Consider the following 20,608-nt stretch of genomic DNA (forward strand, 5'->3'; position numbering starts at 1 on the left):
CAGTTTTAAAAACCAAGGATCTTATAGCCTAGGTGAATTATAGTTTTAATAGTCTTCTCAGAGCAGTTTTACCAGCTTTGTCCTCCTGTTTCATTTTTGTTCCTTTCTCCTAACCTTGCAATGTGTCTGTGCCTATCAGTATGTATGTTAACATGAACTGAACCCAGGGCCCTGGGCAGGCCAGGCAAATGTTCCACCACTGAGATATCTCTCAAGGCCTTTTAATCTCCTTTTTGCATGTAATTTACACTCACTGGGGTTCCCTGGCACTTAAGAATTAAATCAAACTTCTCACCAAGACCAGCACAGCCATCCATGCCTTACTCTTCAGCTTCATTTTGGGCCTTCTGATCCCTTGCTCATAACTGTCCAGCCACATTGCTCAGATTCTAGTTTTTCTAGCACATCAAACTCTTCCACACCTTGCTGATGCCCCTGTCTGGGAAGCTCTTACCACCCTCTTACTCTCCTACTCATGATGCTCTTCCTTATTGTCTTTTAGTTGTTGAAAAATTATCACTCCTCAGAGAAGCCATTTTTCTCTTTTTTTTTTCCCCCTGGGGGGGGGGGGTATTAGGGATTGAATCGAGGGACACTTAACCACTGAGCCACATCACCAGCCCTTTAAATTTTTCATTGTGAGACGAGGTCTCACTAAGTTGCTTAGGGCCCCAATAAGTTGCTGAAGCTGGCCTCAAATATCCAATCCTCCTGCCTCAGCCTCCCAACTCACTGGAATTACAAGTGTGCACCAATGTGCTGGGCCAGAGAAACCATCCCTAGTCAACCTGTCTAAACTAGGTTCACCTCATGCCTACAATGCTGTCTTGTCTTAATGAAGTAGCAATCATCTTATCACTTCATTTGCTTGTGCATAACTTACCTGCTGGCACATAAGTTCCTAAGGACAGCACTGTCCTGTTGACTGCTGGGTCCCCGAAGTCAATGAGTGTGTTGGAAGATTCTTTGGAAATCTGATATCAGTGAGTCACTGATTGTTTTCTAGTGGTACTGTCCTGAAAATCTAAGAAAATGGCTCCTATGCAAGTCATCTCTCTACCTGGAAGGTGACAAGTCTGCAAAAACCTGACAGTGGTTGCAATTATCTGTGGCCTTAAGATAAGTGACGTGGGGCAAAGGATGTAGTTTAGTGGAAGAGCACGTGTGAGGTCCTGGGTTCTATCCTAGCACCATACACACACAAGAAAAAAAGGAACATGAGAAAAACAGAAATCATGGTTTCTACTTGCAAGGTTCACAGGTCACAGTATCATGAAACAATCTCCTCTCCAGACGTGGCTTGATGTAAATGGAAAATGCTGGCTATTTCCCTGCCTGTACTTTATTATTCACAAATCTGTTTATGGAATCTTTCACTATACACATACACATAAGTGTACACACACACACACACACACACACACACACACTCTTTCCCTTTCATTTCAATAGTCAAAAATATACTTCTATTCCTTTGCAGTCCCAAGATTTGTAATTCAATTTATCTCACCAAAGTTGCTGATCAAATATAGATGAACCCTCCAAAGAAGATGTAACATAAAGCACACAAAAATACATTACCTATAAGAAAATGCAAATCAAACCACAAGATACACAAAGCATGGTGGTTCATGCCTGTAATCCCAGAAACTCAGGAGGCTGAGGCAGAAGGATCTCAAGTCCAAGGCCGGCCTCAGTAACCCTGTCTCAAAATTTAAAAAAAAAAAAAAAAATTAAGGGCTAGGAACATAGCTCAGGGATAAAGCTCCTCTAGGTTAAATCCCCAATACTCAAAAATAAAATAAACTACAAGATACCACTTCACAACCACTAGGATGGCTATAATAACAAGTGCAGACAATAACAAGTATTGACAAGGATGCAGATAAACTTTAATCTTCATGCACTGCTCACTGTAATGCAAAATGGTGCAGACACTTTGGAAAACAAACTAGCAGTTCCTCAAATGGCTAAACACGGAATTACCACACAACCAAGGGATTACACTCTATGCATATACCCAGAGAAATGAAAAACACGTCTACATGAAACCTGTAATGAATATTCAGAGCATTGTTCATAATACCCTAAAACTGAAAACAACTCAACTGTCTTATCAACTGACAAATGAATAAACAAAATGTGATATAACCATAGAGTGGAATTCTACTCATTCTTGAAGAGGAATGAAGAGCCAATGCATCCATTAATATAAAATATCCAGGGCTGGGGATGTGGCTCAAGCGGTAGCGCGCTCGCCTGGGATGCGTGCGGCCCGGGTTCGATCCTCAGCACCACATACCAACAAAGATGTTGTGTCTGCCAAGAACTAAAAAAATAAATATTAAAAAATTCTCTCTCTCTCTCTCTCTCCTCTCACTCTTTCTTTAAAAAAAAAATAAAAAATAAATAAAATATCCAGATTAGGCAAATTCAGTGAAACAAAAAATTAATGGCTACCCAAAGCTGTGGGCTGGGAGGGAGAAATAAGAAGTGACTGCTAATAGGTAGAGGGTTTCTTTTTTGGAGTTATGAAAATGTTTTAACGTTAATTTCATTTAGTTGTGGCACAGTTGCAAATAAACTAAAAACCACTGAACTAAATACCAAAAATAAAAACTTACAAAAATATAAAGATGAACCACTCTACAAGCAATTCCCTCTTTAGAAAAAATGAAATCCACAGAAAATGTTCCACTCCTGTCCAACGCACAATAATGTAAACCCAAAATATCTACTCTTGATAATGTGGAGACACTACAGGAAATTCTAGACAGATTAGTGAAGTTATTGTCCATGAAGTTCAAAGCCCAACCATTTCCATGTTTTAAGTTGAGACTGACTAAAACCATATTTAGACATGCACTCCAGAAAAATGCTTTGAAGAATTTTATTCTCATCATTTATGAATTTAAAATATCCATCCAGGCAAGAGAAAATGCCTGAAAGATTCAGTCTTTTGTTCCCTTCCTCCTTAGAACTCTACTCTTTTGGCTCCCTTTATCCATTATCTCATTTGAAAATGAAGCACCTTTGTCAGAGCAAAAATGAAAAGATGCTAGTTCTAGCTCACCTCTTTACTTCCATTTGAGCCATTCCTCCTTAGTGCAATGGGTCCTCAGAGCTCTGCTGTATCCTCTAAGATCAGAACATTCTCCCTGGGAAGACTCCCAAATCCATCTCTAGCCCAGATTTTTCTCCTAATCTCCAAACACCAAATACTCAACTGCTCAACAGACAGGTTCCCAAATCAAATGTCCAAAACCAACTCCCCCAATGTTCCTTTTGTCTCTGTGAATGGCATCACCATCCACCTCCTTGAACAAGGCAGAAACCTGAGAGTAAGCCTCCACTCCTCACTCTCCTTCACATCCAATTAATCATTTCTTCTTCCCCTTCCTGCCTTACTAGTGTTCCAGTCCTTCTCTTTCTATCATCACTGCCACTATCAAAGCTCAGATCATATTCATCTCTTATCTGAACACCAAGGTGATTCCTAAGTGGTCTTCCAAATGCCTGCGCTCCTCTGGTTGCTGTGTGATTGTTACAGATCCAATCTGATCACACCACTCTCCTACATTATACAGGGAATGATGACTGGGCATGGTTGTGTATGCCTGTAGTTCCAGCAACTTGGGAGGCTAAGGCATGAAGATCATGAGTTTAAGGCCAGCCCCAGTGACTTAGCAGGGCCCTAAACAACTTTGCAACTGTCTCAAAACAAAAAAATTTAAAAAGCTGGATCTTTAAAAAAAAAAAAAAAAAAAAAGGATGGGGAGGTGGATCATTGGTTAAGCACCCCGGGGTTCAATCCCCAGTGCAAAACAAAAACCTGTAATAGCTCTCCACTGTCCTTCCCAACTTTCTCACACCGTCCTTGTTTTTCCCAACACCACCTGCTTCTGACACATACCATCTTCCCCCTCTCCACCAGTGTACATAGTCCATTCCCTTCATCTGGAAAGCTCTCTTGGCTTACTCTCATGCCTCCTGGATGTCTAACTTATATGTCACTTCCTCTTGGAAGCCACTCTGTGCTAGGGACCCATCTGTGTGCTACCATAGCATCCTGTTTTTAGCCCTGTGCTGGCATTAACTTTGCCGTTCTGTAACATACTGTGTCACAACCGACAGTTTCCTCAGTGTTTCCCTGCCATCTCCAAGCCCCAGCTCACTGAGCTCATTCAAGATATTCAAGAGTGCTAAGCACAGTGTAAACATTCAACAAATACTAGCTGAATGATTAGTTCATCCACAGTATTTACTTAAATAGTTATTTCTGCACCACATTCAGTCAGCCTTACCACCCACAAAGACACCAGTTTAAGTGCTAAAAACTAAGTTCTGTTAAAAGAATAATAAGGAAAAAAAAGTTACTGATCATGCCACATTCAGGTACTCCTAAATAAACAAAATGGACCTTCCTTAAGTGTCTACAATGTATCAAGTATTACACTTGGAGTTTTAGAGATAACTAAAACCCTAAAATAAAAACAGCTGATGTTAACTAAATGTATATTAAGTGCCAGGTACTGAGCAATGCACTTACATGTGTTCTAATTTAATTCTCACAACAATCTTGTGAAGTGAGGGAAATATCTAAAGAGGTTAAAGGAATTCCTCAAAGAATATCACTGGGCTAACGAAGTAGTCACCAATAGAGCTAGGTTTGGATCCTGGTAGTCTGCCACCGGAGGCTGAGTTCTCCATCATTATACTATTCCACCTCTGTTAAATACATGTTTTTAGACCTTGATGTTCAGTTTATTATAATTAGAAGATGATGTAAAGCTATAGGCTTCTTGGAATTGACAGGAAGTTAAGTTGGAACAATGAAAAGTGACCTCTCTTTAAGGAGAGGTCTATATAATAGATAATTCTATATCTATTACTAATGATTCCCAAATTCAACACTCCAATCAGTGGGACCCCTTCCTGAGACTAGACCCATGAGACATCTCAGCCCTTCAAAATTCTGCCTTGCCATCCTTCCATTTCCTGCTCCTCCTGTTGTACTTACTGCCTTGTATGGTTAAGGGCACTACAACTCTAAGCCTAAACTTTAGGTGTTATCCCAGAAGGTCCCTGTCTTGTTCCCTCCCCTTTCTACCCAGTACTTTCAGTGCTGCCAATCTCGCTCACCAGTGCCTGCTCTGCAGCAACTGCTTCATAAATGTTTGCTACTATTACTATTCCATCCTAAATGCCTCTGGATTCTTCTTTACATCTATATTGTTCAGTTTCTAAGGAATTAGTTTTCCAGAGCAAGGAATATGAAGGCACAGAAGCTGAAGAGAACTTTTTTGTTTTTGTTTTTGGTGGGTGCTAGAGATGGATTCCAAGGTCTTAGGCATGTCTGTCAGCCAAATGCTCTATCCTTGAGCTACAATCCACAACTAAAGCACAGAAGCATAGAGAAATGTCTCCTATAGAGAGAGCCAGGCTGACAACCACTCAAGCCGTAGATTTTTCCATGAAAGCAAACAGGAGGTACACCTGAACACTGGCTAATAGAGAATAGCAAAATCCAAATAGCAAACTAAAGATTATGAGAATGTCACATACTGAAATAGAAACTAACAAATGGCTCCAATTTCAAGGAACCAAACATTCTACTTTATTCCATTTTACAAAATTCAGCATTTAATACTGTAACGCAGTGGCTCTCAAAAAGTAGGGAAAAGGGGCTGGAGCTGGAGCTCAATGGCAGAGCACTTGCCTAGCATGTGTGAAGCACTGGGTTCGATACTTAGCACCACATAAAAACAAATAAAAAAAAAATAAAAGCATTCTGTCCATCTACAACTACAAATTTTTTTTTTTTAAAAAGTGGAGAAAAGGATGATTCTGCTTTCCTGTCCCCAGAAAAATTGGCAATGTCTGGAGACATTAGTTGTCACAACTGGGGAAATGCTAGTGGCATCTAGTGGGTAGAGGCCATAAATGCTGCTAAACATCCTAAAAAGCAACCCCCACAGAATTATCCACCCCAAAACGTCAAAAGTGCTACTATTGAGAAATCTTGATAAATGTTCTGAGCACCCTCCTTTTCAAGTTACTTAGTGTATAAAAAGTTTCTTCTTTCTGGGAAGATATTACAAACTTCTCCCATAAACTAAGCTAAGAAGAGTTTGTAAGATAGTTACGGGGTATCCTTGGAAAAGAAATGGGTAAATGCTAACTAAATAGTTTAGAAAATAAATGCTATGAATTCAGAGGAAGGCCCCCCTTCCCACAGGCTAAGGCCCTTATATAGACCTCAGAGCAGAAGGGGTGCCTCAGTCAACTTCAAGCCAAAAAAGTACCCAGTATCCACCTTCCCAGCCTTACCTGCAGCAGATCTTGTCCCTTCAAGCTACCCTCTGCTCCTGCCAAAGTGTTCACTGTTTACCCATGACAGGAACTGGGCCACAGGGACACAACATCCCACCATACTATTACCACTGAACAAAAGCACTCACGTACTTCACAAAAATTCTGTCCTTCAGCTAAGCAGCAATTGCTCCCCATCCAGGACTGAGAAGGCCATGACATCATCTCAACCCAATCACTAAATGTTCCTATAAGTCCTAGAGGAAGAAGGTAATAAAAAGACAAAGGTACAAAATGTTGTACATCGTTCAGACCCTAAGCCCTTGTCCTCCACCACCTAAAATCAGTGCTCAGCAGCAGCCAGCCAGGAGCCGCCTCATTTCCTGTGCAACTACAGTAAAAATAGGAAATGGGGGAGGAAGTTCACAAAGCAGAAACAAAAGTAATCACCGCCTAGCTTCCTGAACACAAATCATTGAGCAGGGAGGGTATCATTAAAACATCAAAATGGAAAGGCAGGAATGGAGAGAGCCAAGGCCAGAGGAAAGGAAGTGACCCTTCTGGGTCCACCAAGCCACAGACTATTTCTGTGACAGGGAGACAGCTCCAAAAGAAAAACTGGACACTAACCTACAGAATGGCTTCCTAGGAATTAATACTAAAACATTTTAAATTTAATACTCATGCAAAAACTCCCAAAATATTTGTCCTATCAATGTAAAAAATGTCAAATGAAAACATTTTAGGGAGGCCAAGATTAATCTCCCCCCCCCCCCCCAGTCAAGAAGTGGCTATTAAAACTGCTGTCAAGGGGCTGTGGCTCAGTGGTAGAACACTTGCCTAGCATGTGTGAGGCACTGGGTTGGAGCCTCAGCACCACATATAAATAAAGAAAAGCATTGTTGGGCTGGAAATATAGCTTAGTTGGTGGGCCCTGGGTTCAATTCCCAGCACCACAAAAAAACAAAACAAAACAAACAACAACAACAACAACAAAAAACTGTTGTCAAGGGGAGGGGAGGGGGGACAGTGGAGAATGGGATAGACAGCAGAATACATCAGTCACTAGAAAGGCAATTTGTAAATCAATGGAAATGTAACTGATGTGACACAGCAATCTGTATACGGGGTAAAAATGGGAGTTCATAACCCACTTGAATCAATCTGTGAAATATGGTATATTAAGAACTATGTAATGTTTTGAACAACCAACAATAAAATAATTTAAAAAAAAAAAAAAACAAAGAGTTACAGAGCTGGAGTTGTGGCTAGCAGTAGAGTGCTCGACTAGCATATGCAAAGGCCTGGGTTCGATCCTCAGCACCACATAAAAATAAATAAAATAAAGGTATTGTCCACCTACAACTAAAAAAATAAATTTAAAAAAAAACCCAAAGAGCTACAAATTGATTACATAACAAAATGTGAAGTCCATGTATCCTATATTGAGTTATAAAACCTCAAGGAGATAGAAAAAAAGTCTACTAAATAAAAATCCCAATCAAGGGCCAGAACCTGTCATAGTTAAAATGAAGATTCTGGCTGGGATGCAGCTCAGTGATAGAGCACTTGCCTATGTTACGTGAGGCCCTAGGTTCATTCCCTAACACCAGAAAATAAAAACGCTTCTACACTGCTGACGTGAGACAGTGCTGTTGAGTTCAGCCTCTATGTCGTAGGCACCAGAATATAGCAATAAACATGACAGACTGCTCACAAGGAGCAATAAGTCTAACCATGGAACAAAACACACACACAGTGACACTTGACTGCCTCTGTGGTGACATTTGCTCTTATAACAATTTATTACCACAAAATATGGCATTCCTCTACAAAACCAAAGCAAGTTATCATTAGTGGTTCTAAGGAGCTTTCATATTTGGTAATTTACAAACAGCTGATCATTTCATTTAAGCAGAAGAAAAACTTCTAACCACAAAGTCAACAGAGTTGAAATTCACTTTCAAAATAACACGGGTTTAAAAAAAAAAAGGCCAAATATGTTAAATGGTCATATAGACGAGGAATAGGTTTAATTTTGTTTAAATTGAGGGTTTTGTTTATTTTTTTAAATTTTTTTTAGTTGTAGATGGACACAATATCTTTATTTTTTTATGTGGTGCTAAGGATTGAACCTAGTACTTCATGCTTGCAAGGCAAGTGCTATATCGCTGAGCTACAACCCCAGCTCTTGTTTATTTTTTAAAGCCATTACATAAGTAGAAAAGTAAACGAAATGGGTGGTAATTACCACACATTCAACTTGACACAGAATTAACATTCGATGAAAAAAAAAAGTCCGTCCTGTTGAGAACAGACCTAGAGCTATCAATCTAATTTTCTGATAATAAAATGACTTACTGTATTCTGTTCTTTAAGACTGATGCTTAATTTTTTTATGAAGTTTAAAAACTAATTTTCAGAGCCAGCACAGTGACACACAACCTGAATCCCAGCTCCTCAGGAGGCTAAGAAAGGAGGCTCTCAAGTTTGAGGCCAGCTGGGGCAACTTAGTAAGACCCTATTTGAAAATTTAAAAAAGGCTGGGGATATAGCTCAGTGGTAAAGTACCCCTAGGTTCCATCCCCAGTACCAAATTAAATAAACATATAAATTAAATTAAATTAAAAGGGCTGGGGAAGTACCTCAGTGGTATAGTGTTCCTGAATCCAATTCCCAGTACTAAAAAGAAAAAAAAATTAACTTTCAAAAATTTACTGTTGCCATAAAAAAAATAAAACTAGTAATATTAGAACCTTTAGAGTATTTTTATTAAAGAAACAAAAGAATAAACCAAAAGAATTTTTGTTAAACAAAAATCTTCAAAAGGAGAAAAGAGTGAATCCTTGAAAAGAAAAAAGTTTTGTCTACACACACACACACACACACACAAACACATATACAAACCATTACATATCACCAAAGAATAAACAAAGTTGGCTCTTCTGAAAATGTTTGCTGTGGTAAAATGAGGTGTTTTTTTTTTTTTTTTTAGGCAATGTCTTTTTTTTTAATGTTTATTTAGTTGTAGATGAACACACAGTATCTTTATTTATTTTATGTGGTGCTGAGGATTAAACCCAGTACCTCACACATACGAGGCAAGCACCTTAACCACTGAGCTACAGCCTCAGCCCCTAAAATGAAGTTTTTATCCTTAAACTAAAATGATCTTAAACCATTAACATTTTTTCTATCAAATTCACCCAAACAAATTGTGCTAATGGAAAATCAAGTGTAAACTGGGGTGAGAATAAGTTACTTTTCTTTAATTACAAAGTACTGATGTTAATTTTTTCAGATCCAGTTTTTAAAAATGCAACAACAATCTCCATACACTAAAAACCTGTAGTTTATTTTTGTTACAGTGTGGTAACAACAACCACAAAAAAGCCCAGTTATCTAATCTGAGAATTCAAGGCTAACTACCTACCTCAGTTACTCCTCTCTCACAACAGGCTTCTGACACTAAAATTGGGGGGTGGGGGGTGGGGGGGTTGTTGTCTCAACACATCAAGTAAGCAAGCAATTCTATAGATTCTCCTGAGGACAACAGCAGGGTTTTCTCTAACTCAACTCTGACACATCTGTCTGGAGATAACATCAGATCCCATAGGTTAAAGGCTCAGTCATTTCACTGTCCCAGGCTTCTGATGCCAATTGAAACTTCTGTTTGTTTTATTTTTTCAACACGATTTAAATCAGGATTCCTTCAACCCTTTTCTTGAATTCCATGAGTTTGCCGGAGTGGCTCACAGAATTCATGAAACCAACTGGATAATACTTACCAAAATATCTTGTTCTTGTAAAAAGTATACATATGAAAATATGCAGAGCATTCTCTGGGCACCCGTCCTCCATGATGAGCCTTCACCAGTTTAACTATCCAGAAGCTCTCTGAACCCTGTTCTGTCAGGTTTTCAAGAAGGTTTCATTACGTAGGCATGACTGATTAAATCACTGGCAACTGGTGATCAATTCAACTTTCAGTTCTTCTCCCCTTGCCAGAGACTGCCGAGTGGGCTGAAGTTCCAACTCTATGATGCTGCCTTGATTTTCAGTCCATCAGCCTCCATCCTGAAGCCCCAAATATTTATTACTTTGGAGGTTTCAAGTATTATTATTTTAGGAGTTGTAATGCCAGGAAACAGGGAAGAAAACCAAATAGGAATTTCACAACATCACATCTACAAGAACTTTTCAAACTTGTAAAAGAAACTTGGTCTAAGCAGGTGCGGCTGTGCACGCCTGTAATACTAGGGACTAGGAAGGCTGAGGCAGGAGGATCGAGAGTTCAAAGCAAGCCTCAGTGATTTAGTGAGATACTAAGAAACTCAGTGAGAACCCTGTCTCTAATAAAATTAAAAACAGGGATAGGGATGTGGCTCAGTGGTCGAGTGCCCCCAGATTCCCAGTAACCCTCCCAAAAAAGAAAGTTGGTCTAGTAAAAACTAATTGCATCCATTAGAAAGTTACTTAAGAGATAGTAGAAAGAGACAGATATTATTACCCTATATACATGTATGATTACACTAGTGGAATGAGTCTGAACCATGTACAGCCAGAGCAATCAATGAGAAGTTGTGCTCCATTTGTGTATTAAATACCAAAATGTATTCTACTGTAAAATAAATAAATTTTGAAAATAATAAAATAAAATAAAAGTTACTTAAGAAAACAAAATTCAATACCACTACTCATTCTTAACATTGTGTGACCTATTCAAAATTAACCTCAAAGGGGAAAACAAATACTTCTCCAGAAATTTACAGAGAAGCAAATCAAACTATGTTGGAAATTATTTTTTTTATTATGGAGAGGAATTATATAAATTTTTATAAATTCCAGATTCAAGACCATTTCTGAAAATGTAAGGTAATCAACAACAGTTTTATCAATGGAGAATGATAGTGGCTTCCTTCTCCGAACTGGGAACACTGACTCCAATTGTACACATACAGAAAGCCCTCTCATTTATCAAAAAGACCAGCAAGCCAGAGTCACAACTAGGGAGCCTGTTTTTCTCCACAAACATTTCAGCAAGCCAAACCTTTAGAAAAGTGGAAATGCTAGAGGCCTCCTCATATTCACCTACCAGACAAGGAAGGCAGCTTCAGAAAGCAGGCCCCCAGTGGTTAACCTCCAGTCTAATCTTCCAGCTCTACCAGTTATCCACACCATGAGCCTTCACACACCTCAAGCATTTGCTGAGGTCCTACTATGTGCACAGTACTACTCCAGGCATCAGGGATGCAGTGGTACAGCTTATAATCTAATGAGAAAAAAATAGGAAACTGTTCAGGCCCCTCTCTTTTCAGTAAGATGCTCCAATACAAAGAAGAAACTTCGTAGAAATATGGCACTGATGAAGTGCAGTAGTTTACCAGTATGGATTAGGAATCAGACTGACCTAGATGGGAATTCCTACTCTCAGTAATTATCAGCTTAATGAGTGGCGCTTGTTAACTTTATGACCTTAAGGAAGTCACTTGGAAAAAAACCAATATTTCCTCCCCCGCCCCCATAATAGGTACAGACCCAGGGCCTCACAAGGGGAGACAAGTTCTCTACCACCAAATTTCATCCCCAGCCCTTTTCATTTTATTTTAAGACAGGGTTCTCACTAAGTTGTCTATGTTAGCCTCCAACTTGTAATCTTCCTGCCTCAGTCTCTGGAGTAGCTGAGATTACAGGCATGTGCCACCCGGTTAAGTCACTTGGATTCTTGTGCTTCAGTTTCTTCAGTACTATGGTGAGGATTAAATTCATAAAGCACAGCACTTGGCACACCTTGAGATTCAGTAAGTGGAAGCTACCACCCTCTTTACAAAGAGTCTATGGATTAGTCAGAGGGTAACACTTTGTCTTCCACTATAATTTTTCATTCTGAACTACTACAAAACACCCCCATTCTGCCATACCACAGTTACAGCTTCCAGAAACAGAACTTACTTTCCTGCAGCTCCCAACTCACAAAGTCCAGGCAACAAACTGAAAAAGTGAGGATGCCCAGTGTGCTCCAGAGAAAAAGGTCATGGCTCCTCCCATTTCCCTGCCTACTGGTCCCTCCTCCTTCAGAGAGAAATAGAACATATGCCATAGCTGAAGAAGGAGATAACTGACAGACAGCTAAAGAGGGAGACATAGCTGAAAAGGGAGATCAGTCACCTTGAAATACAAAGTACATGACAAAGTTACTTAAATATAAGGATATAGTGCATTCTTTCCTATTTTGAGACCCAGGGACAGCACAAGTCCTTGTAAGTTGACAAAAAGGCCCACTTTGGCCTCTCCCTGCCTAAGTCACCAGAACCTGGGGCACCTAGGTCTGGAAGCCAAGCCAACTTTCTTCAGCCTCTATTCTCATGTGTTTATATCCACCTCTGGGACCAGGGAGTGGAGAGGGGGAAGACTCAGATATTCTCATTCTCTGGCTATAATTGCCCTCTCACCAAATCACCTTTAATTTGAAAATGAATCTTTACAACTGCCAATTTGAAAATGCATTTACTGCCAGTGGCCCAGACACAGTCAAAAAGGTTTTGTTGTTGTTGTTGTTGTTTTTTTAAAGAGAGCAATATTATAGCTAGGAATGAATCTTAAATTAGAAATACACTCATAGTAAGGGCTGTAGATGTAAGCTCCATGGTAGAGTGCTTGCCTGACATGCACAAGGTACTGGGTTTGATCCTGAGGCGGGGGCGTAGATTCACAGTAGAGTCAAGAACACCCGCTGTCAGTCTGTCTATAAGCATCAACCAGGAAGTAACTCACATGTCCTGCATTAAGGGGTTTATTAAATAAATTATACAAGAACATCTCACAGCCATTTAAAAAATCAAAGTAAAGGATTCAATCCCCAGGACCAGCTCCTCCCCATCCCCCAAAAAGATCAAAGTAGAACCTCCACACTAATGGTCTAAGATGCCATCAATAAATCACATCATCTTATATACACTCAGGAAAAACTGACATATAATGATGACTGACCTGCCATCCCACACATATCCTAGTTTCTCTTCAGCTTTTTTTGTTTCTGATCCTTCTGCCTCAAGCTATCTGGGCCTTAGAACAAGACACTTTGTATCCTTTCCCCTTTGTTTGACTTTTTCCTGAAGTTACCCATATTTAAGATTCATAGTTCTGATGACCATCATGCTTAGGCCACCTAAGTCATCACAGAACTTTTCCTGATCCCCTGCACCCTCTGCTATCACTGCCTGTCAGTAACTCTATATGTCTTTCTCTCCAAATGAACTATAAGAATGATAGAAGGAGACTGAACACATCATCACATTTATTGTAGTACAGTCCACAGCCATAGCAACAAAAACATTCCCGCCACAATCAGTCTAAGGTCTTTACAAATATAAACTCATTAAAACCTCACTCTAACCTTAGGAGATAGGTAATGTTACCTCCCTCATTTTGAAATGGAGTAAATGGAGACAAGAAGTTTTGTGACTCAGAAGTTAGTGACCAGTTAAGTGGTAGAAACAAAACTTGAACTCAAAAGCATTTGGCTGTATTTGCTTTTTTGCCCCCTCCCTATGTGAGTATACATCACATACATGTATGTTTTAATTTATTAATTTTCTTTTGTTCATTCTTTGTTTTGGTCTTTGGTACTGAGGATTAAACCCAGGAATGTTTACCTCAGCCTTTTTTTTTTTTTTTTTTTTTTTTGAGACAGGGTCTCACTAACTTGTCAAGGCTGGCCTTACACTTAGTATCTTTCTTCTTTAGCCTCCCAAATAGCTGGGATTATAGGAGTGTGCCTCATGCCCACTTAAATTTTGAAATCAAAACAATATACAGGACTGGGATTATGGCTCAGTGGTAGAGCGCTCGCCTAGCACGTGCAAGGCCCTGGGTTCGATCCTCAGTACCTCAAAAAAATAAATAAGGGTAGTATCTACAACTTAAATATATATATATATATATATATATATATATATATATATATATATATAAATATAACACACACACATATATACACACACCATACAAAATGGTATGTAAGAAAAAGGAAGGTAATTCCAACAGGCTAACAGGCTGGTTTTCTGAGGCCTCACCCCAAAGGCAATCACTTCTTTTCTATCATTCCAGAAATTTTTTCTGCTCTTAGAAATCAGTTTCATGTGTTTTCTATATATTTCTTCTTTATTTATTTACACCATGGGCACATGTGCACATCTTTCTGCCCCTTGTTCTTCTCATGAACGATATTTCTCTGAGCTCATTCCATATCTGCACGTATGCTGCTTTAATTAAATTCTAAGAAATGCATTATTTATACATATTAACCAAAGATGGTTTCATGAAGTCACAGGATCTTTGTGAGCTTTGGACTTCATCAGAACCAGATCACAAAGCTTTTAAATGTTCAAAAGACATCAAGAGTTAGTTAGCGGGGCTGGGGATGTGGCTCAAGCGGTAGCGCGCTCGCCTGGCATGCGTGCGGCCCGGGTTCGATCCTCAGCACCACATACAAACAAAGATGTTGTGTCCGCCGAGAACTAAAAAATAAATATTAAAAATTCTCTCTCTCTCTCTCTCTCTCTCTCTCTCTCTCTCTCCTCTCTCACTCTCTCTTTTAAAAAAAAAAAAAAAAAAAGAGTTAGTTAGCCCTGCAGCAGCATGCAGGCTGAAGCAACAGAGACCTCTCAGGTGACATTCAACATGGCATTTCTATAACAGTAAGTACCTGCCTCACAGGGTTGTTGTAAAGACTAAATGAGGTAATGCACACAAAGCACTTAACACCTGATCTGGTTATCACAGAGCCTAAGGCTTAGCTTAGCACCTGAAGTATTGCTAGTGCTCAGTAAGTTAGATATATTTTATTCTTCACATACATTATGCCTGCTCACTGCTACTTCTTTATCCATGTCATGGTCCTACCTAAATGTCCTCCCCTTCAATGGTGCTAGACTCACTTTTTTTTTTTTTTGCGCGTGGGGGGGGGGCAGTACTGAGAATTGAACCAAGGAGTTACATACTCATCTCTCACCCCCCCCCCTTTGTGTGTGTATGTATATGTGTGTGTGTTGCTGGAGATTAAACCCAGGGCTTTGTGCATGTGAAGCAAGCACTCTGCTGAGCTATATCCCCAGCCCCCCTTTTTAATTTTGAGACAGAGTCTCACTAGGTTCTGGAGGTTGGCCTCAAACTTGTGATCTTCAACCTCCTAAATAACCAGGATTACAGGTGTATGACCACACCCAGGAAGGATTAGCTTTTTCCCACAGTATTCTATTCAAGAACAGCCTTCTCCAGGAAGTCTTCCCTGAAAATTGCAGGCTGGATTCTCTGTGTGAGCAGTCTGGGAAAAGCCTGTCATCACTTCTCACTGTATGGTTATCAGTTTTATCTGTGCACCCAAAAATAAGCAGCTTCAAGGGGTCTGATTTAGCCTTTGTTAGCTCAAAGATGAGTAACATATTAGCCAGAAAGCCAGTTACTACGTTTATAAATACCCAAAGAGCTAACCCTTGTTGAACACTTACCAGGTAGCTACCAGGCAGTGTGTTCAAGGCCCTCATGGCACTAAGGGAAAGGTGCTACTATTATCTTTATTCTACCCATAGGAAACCCAAGAGATTAGACAGCATGCCAAGATCAGGATCTGACACAAGCATATGGATACAGAGCTCTCAACATCCTCGAAACCCAGTTCTAATCAGAGGGTATCAGGAGGACATAAACTAAGCAAGAGAAAAGACACTCCCAGCTAGAGGCATCAACATGGACACACTCATCCATTCGGTACTGGAGAGGTTCTACAGAAGACTGCATTAAGCTTCTCTGGTCAGGGCTCCCAGGTAGTGTTACAGACACACTATCCACCCCAATTTCCACAAACATCATCTGAACCCTCTCCTAGAAACACACATCTTTCTTTTGAGGCTACAAAATTAAGTTTGAGCTTTCTGACTACAAACACATTCCAATCATGCCTTCCTGGGGTTATAGCTGGGTCAGTTTGGTTGAATTTAAAGTTTTCTCTGAAATTCTCTAAACTACATTTGCAAAATGTCTTTTGGCCTTGTATCTTTCTGTAGATAGTTGATTTGTATTGTTTTGATTTTATTTTCAGATGATCATTCATTCATTCAGCAAATACCAAATCATTTCCAGAACACTGTGTTCTAGGCCCTAGAGATAAACGCAGTGAACAAGATAGGCAAGATCCCTGAAACCTGGCAGAATTTTTTCAGTGTCTCCCCTTCTATGCACTTGGGATATTTTCTGGCAACGGCTTATTTGACTTTCTTGCCCAGGCTGTACCTTTCAGCTCTGGATTCTGATCCTACAGTGAAGTGACTGGCCCATACTGTAAGTACTTCATTAATGGGAGCTAACTAAATTCACTGGTTCTCCTCTTTCTATCCAGAGTGGGACCAGATTATATCTGAAGTCCCTTAGAAAAAAGGTACAAAGTCTAAATTAAGATAAACAGAACACAAATGGCAAATGCAACCTGTATCAAAAAAGAAGATAAGACATGATATATCAGCTAGTAAGAACCACCTTGAGAAGTGATGAAGGGCTCCAACACCTGGAGAAAGTATGGCTTTAGAAACATGTTGAGAAGACAGGAAAATGAAAGATTAACCTGAGAAAAGTCTGAGATGGGGGTCAGCAAGTAGACGCAGAGGTGGGGAGCAAGATGGTTCTCTATGTAGAAGTCACATACAGGATATGTGGGAAAGGAGCATATATGGGGAGGTGGGGGAAGTAGTATGAAGCTAAGCCTCAAAAACAGTCCCCAGGCAGATGTAGGAAATAGAGCAGCAAAAACAAGTGATAAGGCACAGTCACACAAATTTAAGAAAATGACCACAACCTTTTTGGAAAAGGCCAACTAAGAGCCAGGCTGGTTCATGAAAAAAAAAGAATGGCTCATCACACCAATATTAACAGTCAAAGGAAATGAGTAAGCAACGGCCATTGCATCTATCAATTAAGGGACCCTCAAGAGGACAGTTTCAACAGAAACAAAGACACATTTGAAGCTCAACTCCTAACACTTCAGGTTCTAAGAGAAAAATGGCAGCCTGCTTTTCTGTAACTCCAAAACAAAGCAATTTCTTAATCAAACTAACATTCTTTGTCCACGTAGAAAGATCATCATCTTCCACCAAAGACAAATTCACAGGAGGGAAAGAGAGAGAGTGGGCACTTAATTCATGTGATACTTCACCCTGCTAGCTCAGATTCAACTATTTTCCTAGAGGTTTAGAAGATCCACTGGGCATATAGTGCCTGGTATATTAGGCTTAAGATTTTCAAAAGAATAAACATTTAGTAAAAAATTTTGCAGAATCATATGCAACTTATTTATTGTTTTAAGGATGCTTAAAGTATGCTGTCTTCCAAAAATCCAGAGATAATTTTAGATTGAAAAATCTAGGCTTGCCAAGGGAATCTGAGAACTTTTCTATCTTGGTCTCCAATCTAACCTACGTATTCATGTGCAAAAATAGAGGAAGATTAGAATCTCAAATGCCAGACTGAAAAGTTGCCACAACAAACCTGAACTCTTCATATGGAGTTTGTTATCTTGTCAGTAAGAAAGTAAATGAAACAGCAATAAAATAAACTTTTGCCTTTAAAAGTGCATTTTTAAAAAATTATTTATCTGGGACTGGGGATGTGGCTCAAGTGGTAGTACGCTCGCCTGGCATGTGTGCGGCCTGGGTTCGATCCTCTGCACCACATACAAACAAAGATGTTGTGTCTGCTGAAAACTAAAAATAAAAAAAAATATTTTAAAATTTAAAAAAAAATTATTTATCTAATGAGAGGCTACTATCCAGAATAAGTAATGATTATTTACAACTCAAGAACAAAACAACAAATAATTCAATTGAGAAATGGACAAAGGACTTTAAACAGACTTAAAATGTACATTTTAGGGGTTGGGATTGTGGCTCAGTGGTACAGTGCTCACCTAGCATGCATGAGGCACTGGGTCTGATCCTCAGCACCACATAAATGTAAAATAAAGATATTGTATCCACCTAAAACTTAAGAATAAATATTTTTTAAAAAAATGTTCATTTAAAAAAAATCTCAAACATGAAATACTCCTTGGATTGTAAAGGAAAATTATTTTTTTAAAAAAAAGCACTGAAAATAAAAAATTGTGGCATTTTTTAAGGCACATGAAAATATCTGATCAAACACAAAAATCTGTAAGTAGACCTTTATAAATACATACTTAGAACTTTAAACCTAAAATATAAGAAGAAAAAACAGTTACAGCTTATTCAATAAAACTGCAACAATTGACTAGCTATTCAGAAACTATTTTATATCTTAAACCAAAAATAAGTTCTAAGTAGATTAAATAACTAAAAGTAAATAAAACGATGAGAAGCAAAGGTGGATGGAGTTTTTTTGAAACATGGGAATAGGGAAGAATTTTCCAAATATATGAAAGAAGAAAAAAATACATAGTATTTATTTTTTAATGAATGTTACCTTTACACCCAGTTGTGAATTTATCCCAAGACAATAATCAGACAAATCCTTTTGGCAAAATCATTTTATGGCAAAATGGAAATAATCTAAATATTCATCAGGCCAGGCCCTGCGGTGCATGCCTGTAATCCCAGGAAGTTCCAGGCCAACCTTAGCCATTTAGCAAACCCTAAGCAACAAGGAGAAACCCCTGTCTCAAAAAAAGGGGATGGGGTGGGGGTTGGGGCTGGGATGAAACACAGTGGTAGAGCTTCCCAGGGTTCAATTCCCTGTGCCAAAAATAAATAAATGTTCATCGGTAGGGTTTGGTTAAATTATAGCATATAATGGTGTACTACGAAGCCCATAAAAAAGTGACATCATATATCTGTATTTACTGATATCACTAAAATGATAGCTGTGGTTGTCACTGAATGATAGGTTGGTGGATGTCTGTCATTTCCTCCCTTAACATTTTTTGTAATGTCTTGAGTGTTTTACAAAGGCGAGAAGAATAAATTCCTCTTATAATGGGAATGAGGGGCAGAAACATGCTACTTTCAAATTTGGGCTCTCCAAGCCCAGTGATTCTCTGACAAATTTTGTAAGAAGTATAAACAAAATTCTTATCATGCCAACCAGCCACGCTTCTTTCCTCGCACCGCGCGAAGCAGGAAGACACACCCCTGACCCTGCGCTCCCCACGGGCGTGGGTCCTTCATCTTCAACCCCGGCCCTCCCGGGTCCCCGCGGACCCTCCCCTGGCCCCACTGCGCCAACAGGCTCAGCAGGGCCGGAAAATCACGTTCCTCAGCGGCCCGGCACGAATGGGAAGGTGCGCACCGCGGGTCAGGCAGCCGCGGGGCGGCGTGAGGGCCGCGTCCCCCACCAGCCTCAGTGGACTCCGGCCGCCTGCTGCCCACAGGCCGCTGTCCTTTCGCGGACTGCTCCGCGAGCTTCCGGGAGCGGGTACCAGCGCCAGCCTGACCTCTCCGGCCCCGGCGTCCCGAGGGAATGTCCCCCTCCCTCGCCTGGCCGGCGCCGTTCCTCCCCTCCCGTCCCGCGTCCTCCGGGTCTCGGCTGCGCCCCCAGTCCCAGGCACGCGCCAGGAGGCTCCTCCGGGCTTCCGTCCGCTCGGCCAGCGCCCGCAGAGCCCGGCGTCCTCCACAGCGGGCGGGCAAGGGGTGGGTGCCCAAGGGCCGGAGCCCTGCGGTCCCGAGCGGAACGGCGACCCGCGAGCTCGTCCCGTCACCAGTCCGGGCCACGTCCCACAACCCACCGCCCACCGTCCGACCCCGCCTGCCTGCGCCCGCCCGCGCCCGCTCGCGCCCGCTCCTCACCTGCGACGGGCTCCGACCCCCAGCACACCGCCCGGACCGGCTGTGTACACCGGAAGTGACGTTAGAGCCAGCCCCGCCCCCGCCCCAGGCGAACGCCGGGGTGTCTGCGGATCCCGCGGCTGGAGCCGACCCTCCCCTAGCGCAAGCGGGGCGGGGGTGTCCCTGAGCGTCTTTTCTGCAGATCGAGGACGTCCGGATGGGACGGCTTGGGAAAGGGTTGAGGACTGGCAACCGGAGCCTTAGGATCGCTCTGATTCTCCACAATGGCTTGGCCCCGGTGCGGGAGAGGACAGTTGCGTCCTTATGGATTTATTATTGAAATTGATGACTTAAGAATTGAGCTGTAGATGCCAGGCGCTGACAGTCCTTAGTCACTGCCGGAATCGGATAATACTCTTAGCCTCATAGGTTCATTCTCTATTGGTAGAAACAGAATGCAGCTGTCACAGATCCCGGTGATACTATAGTGCCAATTGTGACAAGTGGTA

At 40.8% G+C, this 20,608-nt stretch overlaps 1 protein-coding gene across 3 annotated transcripts in view; it reads right to left on the minus strand.

Moving 5' to 3' along the window:
* Window positions 1-20,245, minus strand: part of GARRE1 (granule associated Rac and RHOG effector 1) — a 90,469-nt gene extending 70,224 nt beyond the window's left edge. For 2 of the 3 annotated variants that reach the window (XM_081274342.1, XM_081274346.1), the window contains exon 1: window positions 20,121-20,245. The gene's annotated coding sequence lies outside the window, so the exon portion shown is untranslated. Of the gene's footprint in view, window positions 1-6,330; window positions 6,458-20,120 lie in introns of those variants that run through there. The other variant, XM_081274344.1, reaches the window with a different exon arrangement.
* Window positions 20,246-20,608: the final 363 nt, after the last annotated feature.

This window comes from Spermophilus citellus, assembly GCF_964194105.1.
Source record: "Spermophilus citellus genome assembly, chromosome: 18".
In the NCBI taxonomy this organism is placed as follows: domain Eukaryota; kingdom Metazoa; phylum Chordata; class Mammalia; order Rodentia; family Sciuridae; genus Spermophilus; species Spermophilus citellus.